Raw genomic sequence first — 21151 nt, forward strand, 5'->3', positions numbered from 1 at the left:
GAACTTGTTGTATTTGGGTGACATTAGTCCCTCGGAGTCCCGATCGGTGAACCGAATAAAGAATCTCTTCCTTCCTGAAGAAACCTGTGTCTATCTCTCTGTGCTTGGCTTCCGTCAGTTTCTCCGGTATCATTTGGTGCATTGGCCGGGAAGCTCATCGTTCAATGGTAGCTGAGAAGCAGAGGCGTGAGACGGTCTATCTTTGCCCACGTTCTCTACGGCTGCACCCCTGAACTTCTGCGTGGACCTCCCTTCGTCTCGGCGCCACTGGTCTGTTGTCCAGGAGATCATCGGCCTCTACGTAGTAAGTGCTGGGGTGTCCCCGTCGATGAGTGTGAACTCAGGTTCAGGAACGAGGAGGTAAGATGACCGCTGTTTTAGACGGCGGACCCACTAGGGGTTATACCGATTGTGCGGTAGGCCCATAAGGGGTTTGAATTGTGTATGGAATTGGCCCCCTCCAGTGGAGGGAAGGAGCGAAGGCGCACCGCTCAATTAAACGCTCTTTAGTAAGACCGTTTAATTTGGTATGGAGTCAGGCGGGGTTCTGTGTAAATAGCCCTAGCCGGACACCGGTGTCTTGTCTAGACTAGCGTTCTAGGGTGTACATTTTGTTCGCTAGGTCGGAGGGACCGGGAGACTAAGCGGCGTGTAAATTCGGTCCGCTAGACCTCAACCTATCTTGGCTAAGTGGGAAGGCGTGTAAATTTGGAACCCACTAGATTTTTGATAGAGTAATTAGACTAAAAGGGTGCTGTTGTAAATTCCGCCCTCTAGTTCGCTATATGTGGTGCTTGGGCAGTGTGGCTAACCAAAACGGATGTAGATAGTTTTAGGTAGTCCATCAAGGTACTGGCCAATAGATTAGTTGGGAATTGTATATGTGTTAAAGATTGTTTTAGTAGCGTGTATATCTTGTTAGATAGCGTGAGCTCTGCCGTCTAGCGAGAGTGTTAATAGTGTGTAACTGTATTATAGCGCACGGTACCATAATCATGTATAATTACTGACACTGTATATAAGTACTAATAATTGTTGTCTATATTGCATGTCTAACACCATAACCACTACTAATTGTACTGTGACCTTAAATTGTACTTTGACCTATGCTAACCGTACTGTAACTACTGTTTGTAAAGACGATGTTACTGGGGTATGTTATAGACGGGTAATTCAAATCTAGGGAATTATATCGTGGGTGACTGTATAGTTTCGCCAAAGGGCATAGTATCTATTATTTAGTGACTGGTGTAACAGCTGTGTGTGTACGGGAATTCCCTGAGTGTTTTTGTCATGTGCGTTTCACTTAGTGTGACCGTTGATAGAGTGTGTGTATAGTATTCGTTGGAAACGACGCTTCATTGTTAAGTATGGGCGCGTCAGATTCGACGATTTTGGATCCCTTAGGATGTATGTTAAGAATTTTAAAAAGGGATTTACAAAATGTGATTTTGGGGTAAAAATGTCTCCAGCACGCCTGATTACATTATGTACTAGGGAATGGCCTACTTTGGTTGCCGCATGGCCGCCACGTGGCAGTTTAGATCCTAATCTGGTACAGCGTGTACACGTGGCTGTATCAGGTAGGCCTGAACTTTACGGACAGTTTCCATACATTGATTGTTGGAGGCAGGCCGTAAATGACTCGCCAAGATGGATCCGAGTATGCCACGAGGAGCAATGTCGCCTCATGGTGGCCAGGACTCGTTTGTCCACTAGGGCCATGATTACGCCCATTTTGGACACGCCCCCTGAGTCCGAGATCCCTATGCCGCCCCCTTACTCCTCCTCCACAGGAAGAGGAGGTTATACAGGAAGCACTACACCCCTTTCCCCGTTGTCCCCATCTACTTCCTCCTCTAGTTCAGAGTCCATCCCCCTTGTTACAAAACCTCCCCTTCCGGTACCCACTTCCGTTAACCCCACATATCCTGATTTGGCGCCATATCAAGCTTCCGGTCAGGCTCCCCCTAGCCCGGCCCGGAATATTTTATTCACCGACCTTCCCCATAGTAAAGCTTCCCCATCCCCATGCCTTACTACCCCTCGACTGGAACCCCTAACCGACGCACCTCAACGAAGCCCTATACTAACCCGACAACTGACCGGTACTCTCAAGCCCCGACATTATCAAATGCCACTTCGTTTGACTCCCGGCTCAGCACACCTTAATGATGAAGGTCAACTAATATACGCTGACCCAGTCTTTGTATACGTCCCCTTTACGACTACCGATCTCTTGAATTGGAAAACCCATAATTCCTCGTACACCGACAAACCTCAAGCCATGACCGACCTGTTCACCTCAATAGTCCAGACGCATAATCCTACTTGGGCTGATTGCCAGCAATTACTAATGACATTATTTAATAACGAGGAAAGGACTAGGATAAACCAAGCGGCCATTAAAGCGCTGGAAGAAGAAGCCCGTACATTAAATCAAGCTAACCCAGCAGCATGGGCCGCAGCCCATTATCCGAACACTGATCCCGAGTGGAATGCCAATGGCGCAGATATGATTCATTTAAAAGCCTATAGAGACGCTATAATTGCTGGCATGAAAGCCGGAGGAAAGAAAGCTATTAATATGTCTAAGACGGCTGAGGTGTTACAGAAAAGTGTCTTTTATGACCGATTATTGGAGGCATACCGCTTGTATACCCCCTTTAATCCGGAGGCCCCTGAGAATTCCCGAATGGTTAACTCTGCCTTTGTCAGCCAAGCCTACGGAGATATTAAGCGCAAGCTACAAAAGTTAGAAGGGTTTGTAGGGATGTCCATAACCCAACTAATGGAGGTAGCTAATAAAGTTTATATGAACAGGGAAACGGAGACTAAGAACGAGGAAGAGCGCAAGATGCGTAAAAAGGCGGATATGCTAGCGGTAGCAATCGCAGGCGTAGACAGAAGGGGAACGGATAGGGGCGATAGTAAGTGGAATAGGGAACCCCTGAATAGGAATCAGTGCGCATACTGTAGAGAAGAAGGGCATTGGAGAAGCGAGTGTCCGCGAAGGGAACAGTATGAGAGAGACCAACCCAGGGCAGGATATGGAAATTATAGAGGCAGAGCGAGAGGTAGAGGAGGTCCCGGAGGGAGTAATGTTAATAATAGATGAAGTGTTAGGGAGGATAGATATTATCCCGCAGCGCAGAGATCCCGCGATAGAGAAGATAGGGACTTTGTAGGATTGGCTGACACGGTCATGGAGGACTATTGATACCGACCGGGCTCCATCCCCCTTGGCCGAGCGGAGCCTATGGTCGATGTATCAATAGGGGGAAAAAGGAGTGCATTCATGATTGATACTGGTGCTGAACATTCGGTGGTGACTGACCTAGTTGCTCCTCCATCTGGAAGAACTATCACCGTAATAGGAGCAACTGGAAGGAGTGCTGCAAAACCGGTTCTTAAAAGTCGACTCTGTACATTGGGAGGCCACATAGTGAAACATCAATTCCTTTATATGCCTGAATGTCCAGTCCAATTGCTAGGACGTGATTTGCTGTCAAAACTACAAGCGCAGATAACGTTCCTACCAAATGGAACAACATCTTTAAAGTTTAATGGACCTACAGGTATTATGACACTATCAGTACCAAATGAAGAAGAGTGGCGACTTTATACAGCGTTGACTAGCCAAAACCCTAAGAGTGATGAATCCTTATTCAATATACCAGGAGTTTGGGCAGAGAACAACCCACCAGGACTTGCAATATTCCACCCATTCGAATCGAACTAAAACTTGGGGTCTATCCAGTGAGCCTACGGCAATATCATATCCCGCAGAAGGCTAAGAAGAATATGCAATCATATCTGGATACGTTCATACGGTATGGTATCCTAAAATTCTGTACTTCCCCCAGGAATACCCCATTGCTGCCTGTTCAAAAGCCCGGTACAGATGAGTATCGCCCTGTGCAGGACTTGAGAGCCGTCAATGATGCGGTCGTAAGTATACATTCAGTTGTGCCCAATCCGTATAACCTGCTTGCTTTAATTCCGGGTCGGGGCTACCTACTTTACAGTCTCAGATCTCAAAGATGCCTTCTTTTGCCTCCGAATTGCTGCAGAAAGCCAGTGTATCTTCGCATTCCAATGGGAAAATGCTGTAACGGGCTCGAAACGCCAGATGACTTGGACAAGACTGCCCCAAGGGTTTAAAAATTCACCTACCCTATTTGGTTCAGCTTTAAGTCAAGACTTACTGGGTTTCAAGTCCATCCCAGGAGAGTGTGTATTATTACAATATGTAGATGATTTGTTGATAGCCGCAGTTACAAGAGAAATATATCAGCAAGCAACACATGATCTACTACACATTCTCTGGAAGGCAGGATACAAGGTGTCTAGGAAGAAGGCTCAGTTGTGTCAGCCAACTGTCAAATATCTGGGATTCCATATCTCTGAAGGTCAAAGAATAATGGGGCCAGAGAGAAAAGAAGCTGTATGCCAAATACCAATACCCAAGAATAGAAGACAAGTGCGAGAGTTCTTGGGGGCAGCAGGCTTCTGTAGGATATGGATTCCCAGTTATGCAATATTGGCGAAACCTCTGTATGCAGCTATCAAGGGTACAGAACACAATCCCTTCCTATGGACCCCAGAACAGCAAAAGGCATTTGAAGATGTGAAGAAGGCTTTGATGAGTGCCCCAGCATTAGGTCTACCTGATCACACACGTCCATTCTACCTATATGTACACGAGCAAAGAAGAATGGCTGTGGGAGTATTAACACAGTACTTGGGATCATGGCAAAGACCTGTTGCCTATATGTCTAAACAACTGGATGCAGTGGCCAGTGGTCTTCCACCTTGTCTAAGAGCCGTAGCTGCAGCCGCCCTGCTGGTAGCTGAAGCCGATAAACTCACTCTGGGTCAAGAACTCTATGTGCGAGTCCCGCACGCAGTACAGACGTTGCTAGATTACAAAGGCAATCATTGGTTCAGTAACAGCCGCATGACTAAGTATCAAGCAATGTTGTGTGAAAACCCAAGAGTGCATTTAGAGACTGTCAATACCTTAAATCCAGCTACCCTTTTGCCGCAACCTACTGAAAGTCAACACGATTGTTTGGAGGTGATGGATGAAGTATTTTCAAGTAGACCAGATCTTCGTGACTTTCCCATCCAGAACTCTGATGTCCAATACTATACTGACGGCAGTAGTTATGTGAAAGAAGGGATTCGCTATGCAGGATATGCAGTAACAACGATAGACAAGGTGATAGAAGCTCGGCCACTGTCAAAAGGAACATCATCACAGAAGGCAGAATTGATTGCACTAACACGAGCGTTACAATTGGCTGAAGGTTTAAGAGTGAACATCTACACGGACTCCAAGTATGCGTTTTTAACCACTCATGCCCACGGAGCTTTGTATAAAGAAAGAGGACTGTTGAATTCAGAGGGTAAAGAAATCAAGTACGCAGCTGGAATATTACAACTATTGGAAGCAGTATGGGAACCGAAAGAAGTTTGTATTATACATTGTCAAGCGCATCTGAGAGGAGATGGTGATGTAACCAAAGGAAATCGGATGGCAGATAATGCAGCTAAGCGTGCCGCTGAATCAGGAAGACAGGAATATGTGGAACATATAGCTGCTCTTATACCGACTCCACTGTCTCAATGGACTCCAGTTTATACAGCTCAAGAAGAAGAGTGGTTAAAGACTGAACCTGGAAAGTACCTGGAGAACAAATGGTATCAGTTAGAAGATGGGAGAATAGTTATTCCAGCATCACTAGCGGTAGAAATTGTCCAGAACTATCACAACGGGACACATTCTGGAAGAGATAGTATGGAAGAATCTCTCAGAAAACATTTCTACATACCAAGATTGTCCAACTTAACTCAAGCCATTGTACGAAGATGTGTAACATGTGCTAAAAATAATGCAAGGCAAGGACCAGTAAAACCACCAGGAGTTCAGTATATGGGGGGACTCCCTATGTCCGATCTACAAATTGACTATACAGTTATGCCTAAATCCGGTGGACGTCGCTACCTACTAGTAGTTGTGTGCACCTATTCAGGCTGGGTAGAAGCATGTCCTACTCGTACAGAGAAAGCAGGAGAAGTTGTGCGATTCCTGCTACGAGAAATAATACCCCGATATGGACTACCATGCTCTATAGGATCGGATAATGGTCCAGCCTTTGTTCACCAGTGCCTACAACAACTGACTCATATGCTTGGTATTAAGTGGAGGCTTCATACGGCATGTAGACCTCAGAGTTCTGGTAAAGTAGAAAGAATGAATAGAACTATTAAGAACCAGTTGGCAAAGATGTGTCAAGAGACTCAGCTTAAGTGGAATGTTCTTTTGCCCATAGCTCTGTTACGTATTCGTAGTACACCTACCAGAAGGATGGGTCTCTCACCTTTTGAAATCATGTATGGGCGTCCACCTCCCGTACTTGGTAACTTAAGGGGGGATTTGAGTCAGTTGGGAGAAGGAATTACTCGGCAGCAGGTTGTAGAGTTGGGTAAAACTATGGAGGAGGTACAGAAATGGGTACAAGATAGATTACCTGTGAATATTTATCCCCCTGCTCATAGTTACCATCCAGGAGATCAAGTGTGGATTAAAGAGTGGAATAATATACCGTTAGGGCCTAAGTGGAGGGGTCCTTATGTTGTTCTTTTGTCTACCCCTACAGCAATAAAGGTGGCTGAAGTGACTCCGTGGATTCATCACTCCAGGGTTAAACCAGCAGCAGTAGATTCTTGGCAAGCTACACCAGATCCAGAGAATCCCTGCAAGATCCGGTTAAAGCGCACGACTCAGTCGGAGTGACGAGGAAACATTTTGGATTACAATTATTGTTTTTAAAGAGATTGGTAAGTGAGTGTTTTGACGGCCATAATAACGCCTGACCACTCACCGACGTATTAAAAGCCAGGGTGTCTCGAAGGGACCCCTGTGAAGACGAGCAGAACTCCATTCCCTGCAGTCCTTACATCCTGGAAGCTGAGGTACCATCGCACGGACGAAGACTGAGGATGCAGCCGTCGAAAGAAGTGTTATTGATAATGTTTATTTATGTGTCTTTTTATATTCAGGAAGGTAGAGGTACCGACACTCCTAGCTGTGAGGTTTGCATTAAGACTACTATAACAGGTAATCATATTTCCCAGACCCTTATTTGGCATTCACAGTATGAGTGTAAAGGATATGTATCTAGGTGTACATACTTAGATATAGATTATAGTGTATGCCATTTAGGAGTAGGAGAACCTAAGTGCTTCAATCCGGAGTATCAACCCCGTACAATTTGGTTGACCCTCAGGAATGGAGATCCACAGGGGACCCTAATAAATAAAACTGTGTTAGAAACCGTACATTCTTCGGGTGTTCTGCTATTTGATGCATGTAAAGCGATAGCAAGTGGTAGAAAGCCGTGGAATGTATTTGGGGATCTTAAGTGGGAGAGAACGTATGGGTCTAATGATAAATATATTTGTCCCAGTAGTAAAAACAAGTACGTAAGTCCAAGATGCCAAGATAAGGAATATAATTATTGCCCATATTGGTCTTGTGTGGGGTGGGCAACTTGGGGACAGACAGCAGACAAGGATATGATTGTTACTAAGTTGCCTACCAAACCATATTGTAAGTCTATGGAATGTAACCCAGTCCATATACTTATAAATAATCCTGAACAATTTTTAGATAGGTTCGGTAACTTATTTGGGTTTCAGATATATGGGACGGGTTTAGATCCTGGGACAATATTGTTTATAGGGATAGAGACCGATACTGTAGCATCCCAAACTCATCATGTTTTCCATTCTTTTTATGAAGAGATGAGTGTAGATAATAAGATCCCCCATAATGCTAAAAACCTGTTTATAGATTTAGCTGAAAGTATTGCTGGTAGTCTTAATGTAACCAACTGCTATGTGTGTGCAGGTACTAACATGGGAGACCAATGGCCTTGGGAAGCAAAGGAGGTAATGTCCGGTTCTGAGGCAGTTGAACAAAAAATATCTTCACAAGCCGATTATCAGATGAGTGTTAGAGGTAAATCTGAGTGGAGATTAAAAACTTCCATCATAGGTTATGTTTGCATAGCAAGGAAAGGAATAATGTTTAATACTTCTGTAGGAGAATTGACTTGTCTAGGGCAAAAAGCTTATGATGACAATACAAAGAATACAACCTGGTGGTCGGCTTCAAATGTCTCAGAACCACCCAACCCGTTTGCAAGATATGCCAATTTAAAGGACGTATGGTTTGACTTATCCATCACATCTAGTTGGAAAGCCCCAGCAAATTTGTACTGGATCTGTGGTAAGAAGGCCTATTCGGACTTACCACAGGACTGGGAAGGGGCATGTGTGTTAGGTATGCTCAAACCATCCTTCTTCTTGTTGCCTATTGAAACAGGTGAGACTTTGGGAGTTAAAGTGTATGATGTGAATCATAGGAAGAAAAGGGGACCCATAGAGATAGGCGCCTGGGAAGATGATGAATGGCCTCCCCAGCGTATTATAGACTATTATGGGCCAGCCACTTGGGCAGAGGATGGTACTTTCGGATATAGAACCCCAATATATATGCTCAACCGCATTATAAGGTTACAGGCGGTGGTTGAGATAATTACTAATGAGACCTCACAAGCGCTCAATCTTCTAGCGAAGCATAATACCAGGATGAGAACAGCTGTTTACCAAAATAGATTAGCCTTGGATTACCTATTGGCAGTAGAGGGAGGTGTATGTGGGAAGTTTAACCTGAGCAATTGCTGTCTTCAAATAGATGACGAAGGGCAAGCAATAGCTGAGCTTACTAGCCATATGGTTAAACTAGCGCATGTGCCTACTCAGGTATGGAAAGGGTATAATCCAAGTAGTTGGTTTGGTAACTGGTATGAGCAGTTTGGAGGGCTTAAGGCATTGGTAGGCGGAGTCATGCTGATTTTAATGTTGTGTCTACTCCTACCATGTCTTATTCCTTTAGTAGTTAGGTCTGTGCAGAGCGTTATAGAAAATATAGCAGAGAGAAAGGCTGCTGCACAGATAATGGCCATATATAAATATGAGGCTCTAGATCAGGGAGAACCAATGCAGGAAGAGGAGTGTTGAGGGATTCACATCATCAAAAAGTCTGGTCTGGTTCATGGCAACCTGAGGTATATGCAAACCAAGGTTAAGTGATGCCTCAAGTAATTGTGAAATATCAGAGGCATCAACGGGGGGAATGTGGTGGAATCTCGGTAAAAATAAATTTAGTAGGCCGAGATTACCACGTGGCATGTGTACGTGCATATACTGGTGTATCGGTCGGTTGGTTGCACGTGGCAAAGATACGATCAGTAGTGTACGGAGCATGTGCGAGAATACCGGATATAGTATTCCCCTCCTCCATTGTGCTGGACAAGCCATGCGGTCAAGCAGGAAGTTAGTTCTTGTTCGTTTTGATTGGTTAAGAGAATGTGCGGGTGGAGCTTATTATGGGAGGAGTTATGTGCCTATATAAGGAGCCTACACTATTGTCCGGGGCTCAGAACTTGTTGTATTTGGGTGACATTAGTCCCTCTGAGTCCCGATCGGTGAACCGAATAAAGAATCTCTTCCTTCCTGAAGAAACCTGTGTCCATCTCTCTGTGCTTGGCTTCCGTCAGTTTCTCCGGTATCATGATGACCTCAGCCAATCCAATGCATTGGGAGGCTAGCGCACCACAATGGACAGCCAAATGCTGCTCTAGGAGCAAAGATGAGTCTGAATCATTTATAGCAGAGGAAGTGCCTCTAGTGGCTGCCTTTTTCTTGAAAAGAGAGGGGCACTGCAACTATATCACATAATTGAACTAAAGTCTGGTAAAGACCAGATTGCTGAGGGCCATGTGGGCTTGAATGGTGATTATAGTGGCTAGGGATGTACCCTTCCCAATGGCCAATCAGCAGGAACCTTAAGGGGATGCTGGCCTTGCAACTCTACACCTTTGCAACACTGAGATAGCACTCCTTTCTCTCCAGAATGCTGTCCAGACAGGAGACTTTTAGTGAAGGAACCCTGATAATGGGTGGTGACCACTGTTCCCTTTTAAGGATTGTGCACATGCGCACACACACCAGTTTTCTAGGGAGCACACAGAGCTTTTGACTCTGCACACTGTTTCTTGCGGTGACTACCAAAAGGCAGAGGGGCCCAAAACAAGGAGCGGGTCAAAAGCTGTCACAGAGGGCCTGGGAGGTGGACTGACAGTCACTTTAGGGCAAATCTGATGGAAGAGAAACGGCGGGGGCGGCGAGGGATTTCTGATGACGTGTTTCCACTCACTGAATCCTCAGGGAAGAAAATCCCCACTGGACACTAGGTAGCAGATGTAGCAGACTCATTCTCTTTCTGTTCAGTGGTCCTTACCCCCCTTGTTCGTTTCCCGAAAGGACGGTGTGTGGTCTCCCTTTTATACCTCCACGGACACGGAACAACCCCTGGCTATTAACCGCAATTAAGTTATTAGCTTGGGTGCTTTCCCAGGGTGGCCGAACACATGTGCTCCAGGGAATGGTGGCCATTTTGTCTCCCGAACACAGGCAGCAGTATAAACGCTAGAACTATTTTTGGCCACGTGATTCCACGAACCCTAGCAAATGTTGAACCGCTGTCCATTCATCGGTGCATTCATCGGTGTTCGCACAGGAACCCTGGAAAGTGGACTGGCCGAACCTTTCCCGAATGGTGATTCCCTTCTACCAAACGGATCTGAGCTCTTTTTGGACAACTTGGGCACTCAGATCTGGGCTATTTAGGGATATAAGACTTGTTTGGTTCCTGTGAAATGTGACTATGTTTTTGGGGTGATTTATATATTTTTCATGTAGTTTCCTGTAACTCAGAGATAATTGAGTTACCAAGTTTTGACTCACATATCTGCCTGGGAGGGGTGTGTGTTGTTTTGAATAGGGGTTTGTGTTGTTTGGGGGTCTGTGCATAAAAGGCTGAGTTTGTCCTGACTAAATCCGTTGCACTCCCAGAACTGTGTGTCGTCCAGTTACTGGGGAGGGATAGAGCTATTCACTTTACAGTGCCTTGTTCCATCTCCTAAAGGTAGGGAGGCTGGATGGGCCTAAAAAAATAAAACAACAAGAAATACAATTAATTTGTGTGTGTGTGTGTGTATGCAAGAATGTGTAAATGTGTGTGTGTGTGTGTGTGTGTGTGTGTGTGTATGTCAGTGAGTGTGTCTGTCAGTGAGTGTTTCAAATCAGTGAGATTGTGTGTCTGTCATTAAGAGTGTGCATCTGTGTGTTTAAGAAGCATTACTGTATATCTTACAATTTATTGGGCTGATATTTTAAAATCTTTGGGTGACATTTCTCCCTAAAATGTTGTTATTAGCGTCTTCTGGTTTGGGTTGTTTGTTTCTCCTGTGTGCTTTGGAAATAACCCATCATATCAAGATTCATTTTTGTTTTTAAGAAGCATTAATGAATATTTCCCCATTTATTGGGCAAAGAGCTCATTTTGAGCATTATATGGTGACATGACATCTCTCCTCCTCTCAATGTATTTTTTGCTATAATTGTGCCAGATGAATTTGATTTATATGTAGTAAGCCTGTATTATGTATATATCAACATTTATTGGACTGCATTCACATTTTTGACCACGTTGGGGAATTAACAAGAGCTTATGGATTAAATTGCTATTTACTCTGTGTAATTTGACTCATAACACTCTGATTGGTTACTTATTCCACCAGAGTGCTCTTTGTCATTTTACACAGTGTGGGAAAATTCCAAAGAACTTTCCCACGCTGTGTAAAATGACACAGAGCACTCTGATTGGTGGATTTCAAGCCAACCAATCAGAGTGCTGTGACAGGTAAATGTAGAGACTTACCTGTCCGTCTCTTCATTTACCTGTCAGAGCACTCTGATTGGATGGCTTAAACCCACCAATCAGAGTGCTCTGAGCCTAATTGCAGGGCGGGGCACGGGTTTATAAGCCTTCCCTCGCCCTGCAGAGCTCAGTCTGTGCGGAGCCCTCCATGGGTGAAAATTGATTTATTTTTTTTGTACTCATTTTTTTTTTAGGGGGGGGGGGTTAAGTGTAGGTCCCCCCCCTAAATTCTTATTTATGGCCCCCACCCACCGCTCAGGGGTGGGGGCCGGGGGGGAGGAGAGTAGGTCCCCCCCTTATTGTTATTTAGGGCCCCCACCCGCTGCGCAGGGGTGGGGGTTAGGGGGAGGACAATAGGTCCCCCTTATTGATATTTATGACCCCCACCAACTGCTCAGGGGTGGGGGCCAGAGGGGGAGGACAGTAGGTCCCCCACTTTATTGTTATTTAGGGCCCCCACCCGCTTCCCAGGGGTGTGGGCCGGGGGGAGGACAGTATATCTCCCTCTTATTGTTATTTAGGGCCCCCACCTGCCGCGCAGGGCTGGGGGCCGGGGGGGACCTACTTATTGTTATTTAGGGCCCACACCTGCCACACAGGGTCCCCCCTTATTGATATTTAGGGCCCCCACCCACCATGCAGGGGTGGGGGCCCGGGGGGAGGACAGTAGGTCCCCCCCCAAATTCTTATTTATGGCCCCCACCCACCACTCAGGGGTGGGGGCCGGGGGGGAGGACATTAGGTCCCCCCCCAACTTTTATTTATGGCCCCCACCCACCGGGAGGGGTGGGGGCCGGGGAGGAGGACATTAGGTCCCCCCTTATTGTTATTTAGGGCCCCCACCCACCGCTCAGGGGTGGGGGCCGAGGGGGGACAATAGGTCCCCCCTTTAGTTTAAAAGCTCCACTCGCGCGTTGCAGGTGGGGGCTCAGGAGGGGGGAATTTTTTTTTCAACAGTGACCAGCCACAGGTTGCTCACTGTTTAATAGACATGCCCCTACTAGCTGGGTCACATGCTGCACTGGCCAATCACAGCCATGCCATTAGTAGGCATGGCTGTGATGGCTTCTTAGGGCACACAAGTCAAACACTTGTTGATGTCGGTATTCGGGTCCGGGGTCCAAAAAATGTAATGTTCGGTACGAACCTGAACTTTTCAGTTCGAGTCCGCTCAACTCTAGTAGAGATAAATAATAGAGACTTTTTTCTGACTATAGTGAGCGCCTATCATATTGTTGTATAGCGTATGTTTTGTGGACACAGGACATACTTGAAAACGAGAGAAATATCAATGTATCCTTCCTGGTAAAACATTTTATAAATAAGTAAATAAAAAGATGTGTATCTGGCTCAGGAATACCTGTTTCATTTAATTAGCAGAGAAATAGGGATCTCTACTTGGTGAAGCCATGCTCCAGTTGAGGTGCGGGTGAGGGCACTTCTGCATCACACCACAGAGAGGTATTGGAGGTTTAATGAGACACTTCTTAATGAACCGGCATTCTTGTCCCAAACTGTACAACTGAAGCAATATTTATGGGAAAATGACTCTCCTGATACGTTGTCTTAGAAGCACACAAATGGTTCATATGTGGTAATTTCAATAAAATTGGTGAAGCCCGCAAAATGGGACAGGGTATTGGAATCAATAAATTATTAGACCAAATACAGGCATTAGAATCCACACATAAACATGGTGATTCAGGGCTTGGTTTTGGCTTGACAAAAATTTAATGAATTAATCTCCCAAAAACAACACCTCATTCTTCAAAAATCCAGAAGATTTTTCTTTGAGCACTTCAACAAATGTAGCACTCTATCTGCACGAATGTTGCAGAAAATATGCCACCAATTCAATATGCTCTTCATCGAACCTTTTAGTCCATTTCCTAAGAACATTTCTGAAATGTTCCATGAATACGATGACAAGTTATACAGTTGCTCTCTGGGAATGAGCACCTCAAAATCACAGGGGGTGAGTGATGACTTGAGCAGCTTCCTAGATAAGTATGTCTCATACAAACTCTCCCTTGAGGAGGTGGGCTCCCTAGAGGACCCAATATTGGTGGAGGAACTGGAATGGACACTAAAGCACTTTTAGACATGGAAAGCACCAGGTCCAGACGTACTATTAGGCTTTTTAGAAAGAGTTGCTCCCACGTCTACAAGCAAGCCTTAACTCCCTACTGGATGGGACTCTACAGAGGGATTTACTGGCTGTACATATTACCATTTTGCATAAAGTGGAAAAGGATCCCTGCCTGTGTTCAAGCTACAGGCCCATTTCGCTCTTCAACATGGACCATAAGTTATTCACCAAAGTACTGCTCTGCAAATTTTGATCCACTTGGATCAGTCCAGTTTGTATCTGGGACAGAAGCCAAGAACAATACCATCACCACTGTGATGTACGTTGAGGCTCACCCCTGCTCTCTACTGATGCTAAGAAGGCCTTCGAGTGGGTGGACTGAAAGTTCTTGTTGATTATGTTGCAATAGATGCTGTTATGTGCAAATGAAGTAATCTTTCGGTAAATTAATTTATCTATCGCTGATATAAATTACTAAGGAAGAGTGTAATCTCTGCTTTAGCCATATTTTTAATGGAAGCCAGGATGCACTCTGTTTCACCAGCCACCATGGGTAGAGAATAAACATTAAATTGTACATCTGATTCAGTTATCTCCTTAATCTAAAAATAAAACTAAACTGGATCAGTTTTCAACTTTAGAAATAATTTGTACATCTACCACCTACCAATGTCAATGCATTCTTAATATTATTATTTGTAGAATTAACACAGCACAATACCATGTTTAAATTGTCCACATTAAATTGTCCTAATGCAATGTATGTAGGCATAAACGGCTCTCTAATTAGGCGATTTAGGCAGGCTGGGTGGCAGCAAGGACTAAAGTACATGACTGAAAAATACATACAATAAAAATAAAATAAATAACTGAAAGTTTGAGTATCACTCCAATGGCCATGCAAATGTAAGCGCATCTGCCACCTCAATGCAAACCTCTTAGTTGATCCTACACTAACAATCCACCTTGCTTCTTTCAGCAAAAAAATTAACTCTCTAATGAGACAGAGAGGGGTATTTTTCTACACTCCTACACACTTATTGTCAGGAATGCCACAGAGATCCAATACGCAGTGTGTAAACAAATAAATGTATACCGGACCTTAGAGTGCGCAGGCTAACGTTAGCCAAGACAGAGAATAGTCAGGGACAGGCCGAGGTCAAGTAAGCCAGAAGTCTGAATATGTATGAAGGCACATACCGAGTCATTGGAAAGGAGAAATTAGAATAGTCAGAACACAGCCAAAGTTGTTAACCAGGTAAATAAAATAATGTGTTTTGTGGAACAAAGAAACTTTGAACCACAAAAGGGCAATCATCCAAGCCCCATTAGTCATTTTTATATTGTGGCTCTTTAAGTTGGTAGCCACAATACCAAAACCTTTGAATTTGAAAGTTTTGGCAGTCCATGACATCACTGATGTCATGACATCGGTACACATGCGCCGCATCATAAAAAAAGCAAAGTTACAGCGGCCAGTGTCGGAACCGCCAAGGAGAGAGGGAGGATCTTGAGTATGGTCCCCCTCCACATGGAAAGGGTGCCCAGGTTGAGCCCTAGCCTGACAACATTCACACAGATACCCTGACACTTATTTACCCTCAATATTGAACAGAACACTGTCTTGGGTGATTATGCCTGGGTCAGTTTTAATCATATCTTGACTCTGTTTCCTATATGTTTTTTTAAACATTCTATAATTAATGATGACTTATTTTTAGAACAGATGGAGGCATAGTTAATAAAAAATTCTACCTATCGTGTAAGTAACAAGTCTGTGATGGTGAGGTTTCATTTCAGCAGAGATCCATGCTGGTTTGCATACATGCTTCTAGCCATCTTACTACCTCATCCATCATCAGGTTATTTCAAAACATGATTTCAGAACACTATATGTTGCCGTCATTAGAGGATGGATCAAGAGTGTGAATAAATTTCATCAGCAATATACAATCTATCAAGGCAGCAGGCATTAGCTTACACCGTTGAACAGCTTTGAGAAATGGTACATCAGGACAGAGGAATAACCCTAGACCTTGAACCTGTCCCACCAAATTGGGTCGCTTCCAAGGTTAATTATACTCTTTATACAATACTAGGTGCAATCCAGAAAAATAACATATCTAATTGCTGCTGATATAATGACTGAAAAATAAATACATAAAATAATTCAAAGAATACAGAAAGAGTTTCATTGAAAGCTAAAATTTCCCAGCAGCAGCCATCTGACAGGTGGTATTTTCCTTTGTTTAATTTGACGCATTGCTATATAATTCTACATTCATTTATATAGCACACGTTTGTATAGTCTATATTTCCTTTTGTTAAACCTCTTCCTGAAGATTCACAAACAGACATCAGTAGATGGAATAAATGCAGACTAGGGTTAATTTAACAAAGGCATAGAGACCCACAAGAGCATCGGAGTATAAATGTGTTTTTCTAAAACCACATACATGCATAGCGCATCTCGCTGGGAAATGTGCCTTGTGCTTCAAGCCCACTACAAAAAGCTAACTGCATTATAGGTTGAGGAAACAACAACTACAACATAACATACCAGTGCACACACACGTATAATTATATAAGTATGATTTCAGGATTCAGGATTCCAAGTTGATGGTAAGTGATGTTGTACAGTAGGAAAATACATTTTGAGATCTATAAAAAGAAAAATGAAACATGAGGCCCATAATGTAGATTGCAAAGTAGGAATTTTAAATTACATGATTAAGAGGAAAATTCACAAAACCCTTAGGAACAGTCTTAAATAGGGGAGCTGAGATAAACGGGATCTGTCACGTAGAAGAATGTGGATTATTTTGTGATTGTCGCAATTATACTAGGAACGCAGCAAAAAAAGTCAGTATTGTTTGGAGTGTATTGAGAAGGTTCAGAGAATAAGACACGTGAATTAATCAAGTTGCTTTGTATTACTAAATTAACCCTTCGAGTGTTCAAACATTTTTAATTTTGTATCTCGTGTTATGACCTATCTTGTATCACTGTGCTACAAAATCAAAGATTGTGATGATACAATATATTATGTAATGACAGAAGAGAAAAGGAGAAATAATCGAAAATTGGTAATTTAGCATACCAAAAGCTATAAGATTGAAATTCTGCTTATCAGGTAAATTAATAATTAATTTGTTACATTTAGAACCCTGGATTAGTCAGAATTTCAGAGAATTCCAAATATGTCTGTAATTCATATTTGTTACATAGTGTGCAAATATGTGTACATTTCACTGGTGTAAATGGTATCAAGCAGTGTGCCTTTCTCCATTTCCAAACCTGCCATCTGAGCAGTACTTGGGGATCTTAATACCTGTTCACTGACTTCATAGAGCATATTTCTGGATATGACCCTTCTGCTGCACTACAAAACCGCTGATTGATTTTCCAGCTGATGGGGATTAGATATAGAACATATTAGATAAATCTTTTAATTCATCGTTAAGCTACCTTATTAGGTTGAGTTTAAAAAAAATAGACTAGTTATAATTGTATTTACAATCAGCCAATCAACACAAAGATAAATACAAAAAAAAGCTAAATTCAATTATGTGTTTGTTTACTTGATTGAATAAAGTGTTTATGCAGCAAAACAATAAACGGATATTTAGCTTTTTTAAATGTAGATTGGATTAGTCGTAATAGTCCAGTAGACAAGATGCCAAAATACCGAAGTATTGCAGTATGCAATGATACCTTTTTTTTGGACTTACATAATATTTGAAAGACAAGCTTTTAAGAGTTTTCTGCTCTTCCTCAGGTCTGAAACTTCAGAAACTTCAGATTTGAGGAAGAGAGGAAAACTCTTGAAAGCTTGTCTTTGACATATTATTTTATTCCAATAAAATAGGTATCATTGCATACTGCAATATTCTGGTATTTTGGCATCTTGTTTTTTTTTCAATATATAAATTATTTAAAGTGGCACTGTCATGCCAAACGTACCTTTCCCCAATCGCTTCCTCTTTTCTTCCTCTCTCAGGATCTCTTCTTCTTCCTGGCTGCTCTAGTTTTCTTTAAAACATAAGACAAAGTAGGGGGACGGGGTCTGACAAGCATTATAGCCGGACGTGTTTTTCCATAGCTCCGACATTCTACCGAAACTGCCTATACACGACAAGGTGACCCTCCTGGAGTAGCACTAGACAGACACTGCATCTACCTGCACCTACCATAACCCTGCATTATTCTGGCCCAAGAGACTCTCACCTGGAGAACCTCCAAATGAAGACCGGTCGAGCCTAAAACTTTTCTGGAACTGTTTTGGGGCTTCACCTCATGGCCGACCGGTCAAAACTTCACGGGAATGGCATTCCCGTACCACCGAACGGATCTGAGTGATATTTTGACAAAGTGGGCGATCAGATCCCAGCAATTCGGTGATGTGACTTTCATGGGACTCTGAAATATTAAAATGTGTTTTATAATGTTTGCAAATATTGTATATTTTCTGTACCTGAAAGATAATTGAATGAAATAGCTGTTCTTATTCAATTATCTCTCAGGCACAGAAGAGGAGTCGGTAAACTGTTTACTTGTCCCTTGTCCCTTCTCAGGTCCATCAGGGAAATGCCCCTGGAATATGATTTAAGAATCCCTTTGCATGGGGAGTTGCATAAAAGCCAGCTGTGGCTGAATAAAACTCAGTTGACTCCCAGAACTGTGTGTCATCTGCGGCCTTCTGTGTGAGGCGGATGGCTTGGAAGCCTCTCTATAGCCCTGAATACCCCTCTGGACTGGTGTGGGTTATCCCAGTCCCCAGTGGTGCACCTACTAGATCACAGCCACTACACCCAACAGTGCAAACGGACCTGCCGCGTGAGCTCCAAGATGGCTGCAGGAGGAAAGCCTGACGCAAAGTACCAACAGAGTGAGGACCGAATAACCCAATTCCTTGAACTATTCTGGACAAATTTCTGGAGCTCGGTCTGCCCTCAAGCGGAGACACCTACGGTGCTCATGCCCACCAAATGACCCGACCTGCGGAGATCCGACATACCCCCGGACTGTGGTCCATAAAGAGACATTTCCCTGGAGGCTCCTCCTTTGCCCAGAAAACCAAGCCCCAGAGCAAAAGGAAGCAGCCTGGAGGAAGACCCTTAACCCTGAACACAGCCGCAGCTAAAGATTGAACCCTAGAGACTGTAGTGCTGAAATGTGAAAAGATCTGGGGTAGATGGGTGGCTGATCGGGGAGGCCCATACTGTATCAAAATGAACATTTATAATACCCTTTTTCATTCCCTTTGTTCGGCTGTCAGGTGTTTACTGAACCCCCATCTGTGTGGTTCATGGATTTGCATCTTTTAACAACCAACCACCCCTGGCTGTTAACCGCAAATTAGTTGTTAAAAAAAAAGTGTTTCCCCTGTGTGGCATTTTGTCTCTCGAACGTGGGCAGCTGTACATGGTCGTCGATAACCTGGAACTAATTGTGGCTACTCTACCCCGCGAATACCTGGTGAACTGATACCGCTGCCCATCGAACTTCCAGAACCAGTAGGAGAACGGCGTTCGAGATACGTAAACTACCGAACAGGGGGATCATTCATATGCTAGCAGCCAGGGGGAGCCTTCATCGGCATTCGTGTGAGAACCTCCAAATGAAGACCAGTCGAGCCTAAAACTTTTCTGGAACTGTTTTGGGGCTTCACCTCATGGCCGACCGGTCAAAACGTCATGGGAATGGCGTTCCCGAACCACCGAACAGATCTGAGTGATATTTTGACAAAGTGGGTGATCAGATCCCAGCAATTCGGTGATGTGAATTTCGTGGGACTCTGAAATATTAAAATGTGTTTTATAATGTTTGCAAATATTGTGTATTTTCTGTACCTGAGAGATAATTGAATTAAATCGGTAATTAAGTCGGTAAACTGTTTACTTGTCCCTTGTCTCCTCTCAGGTTCATCAGGGAAATGCCCCTGGAATATGATTTAAGAAACCCCTTGCATGGGGAGTTGCATAAAAGCCAGCTGAGGCTGAATAAAACTCAGTTGACTGAATAACATAGTAGATCCTGTCCCCTATTGTATCTTGGCTTTGGGGCCGGGGGGAGGCAGTAGGTCCCCCCCTAATGTATCTTGGGGCCCCCACTTGCCACTCATAGGTGGAAGCCGAGGGAGGACACTAGGTCCCCCATTTAGTTTAGTTGCCCCCACTCTTGGTGCACGAGTAATGATCAATTATTTGTATAGGTACCCCACTAAGAGGCACTTTATTACAGTAGTGGGGCGTCTTTTTACAACAGTGAGCAGCCAGTATATATATATATATATATATATATATATATATATATATATATATATACCTTTATATTTTAATATTTGAATGTAGCAGTTGGCTAGCAAGCATTGGGCAGTTGTCACATCATTAACCTTTGCATCAAGGGGGTTTGGTTTGTTCAGATAGTTTCGTTCAAATCAATGTCATGGATTCAATTTATAAGAATTGCATTATTATCTATTTCTTTTCCAAAACAAATCAATTCAGATTAATTGAATTTTTCCACCACACACAAGAATAGGAAATATGTTACATACTATCTCTGCACCTTAGATGAGAAGGAGTAATGCTTGCGGTTCAATGTACTGCTTAAAATTTCTTCTACCAAATGCTATAATGTTTAATTTCTACATTTTCTTTTTATATATTGTGTACTTTTTTATTTCAGATTTTAAAAAGAAAACTTGCTTTCCAATTACCCTGTGAACATTCTGAATTATGCTGGTAACACTGTGAAATCATTTAAAAGTTAATTAATTTGGGAATATTTGTGATAGATGATGATATTACCTTCTAGGGAAAATATGCAATCTGGTCTACATATAAATGTATCTTATTCATATAAAATTTCTGAATTGTTATAATAAATCAAGCTTGTTTTTCCATTGTAATATTTACACATTTCATTTTCATGTTTTATAGCAGAAATAAATAATGTAGTCATTACATTTTCAGAGAGAACATTTATAAAGAACCAATATATTATTCTCTACCAGGTTTGGGAAACATTATGTTTAATCCCAAACGGTAGAAGGGATTGTCGTACTTTTTTAAGTTTTTAAGTAAATTAAAAATTGCTTTATTTACGCAAGCAAATAGAACATTCATTTTCATCACTTTGAATGATTTTGTTCTTCTTACAGCTTTTTAACTGGTCAGATTTTAGCAGCAACAATAACTGAA

This window comes from Pelobates fuscus, chromosome 2, assembly GCF_036172605.1.
Source record: "Pelobates fuscus isolate aPelFus1 chromosome 2, aPelFus1.pri, whole genome shotgun sequence".
Classification (NCBI taxonomy): domain Eukaryota; kingdom Metazoa; phylum Chordata; class Amphibia; order Anura; family Pelobatidae; genus Pelobates; species Pelobates fuscus.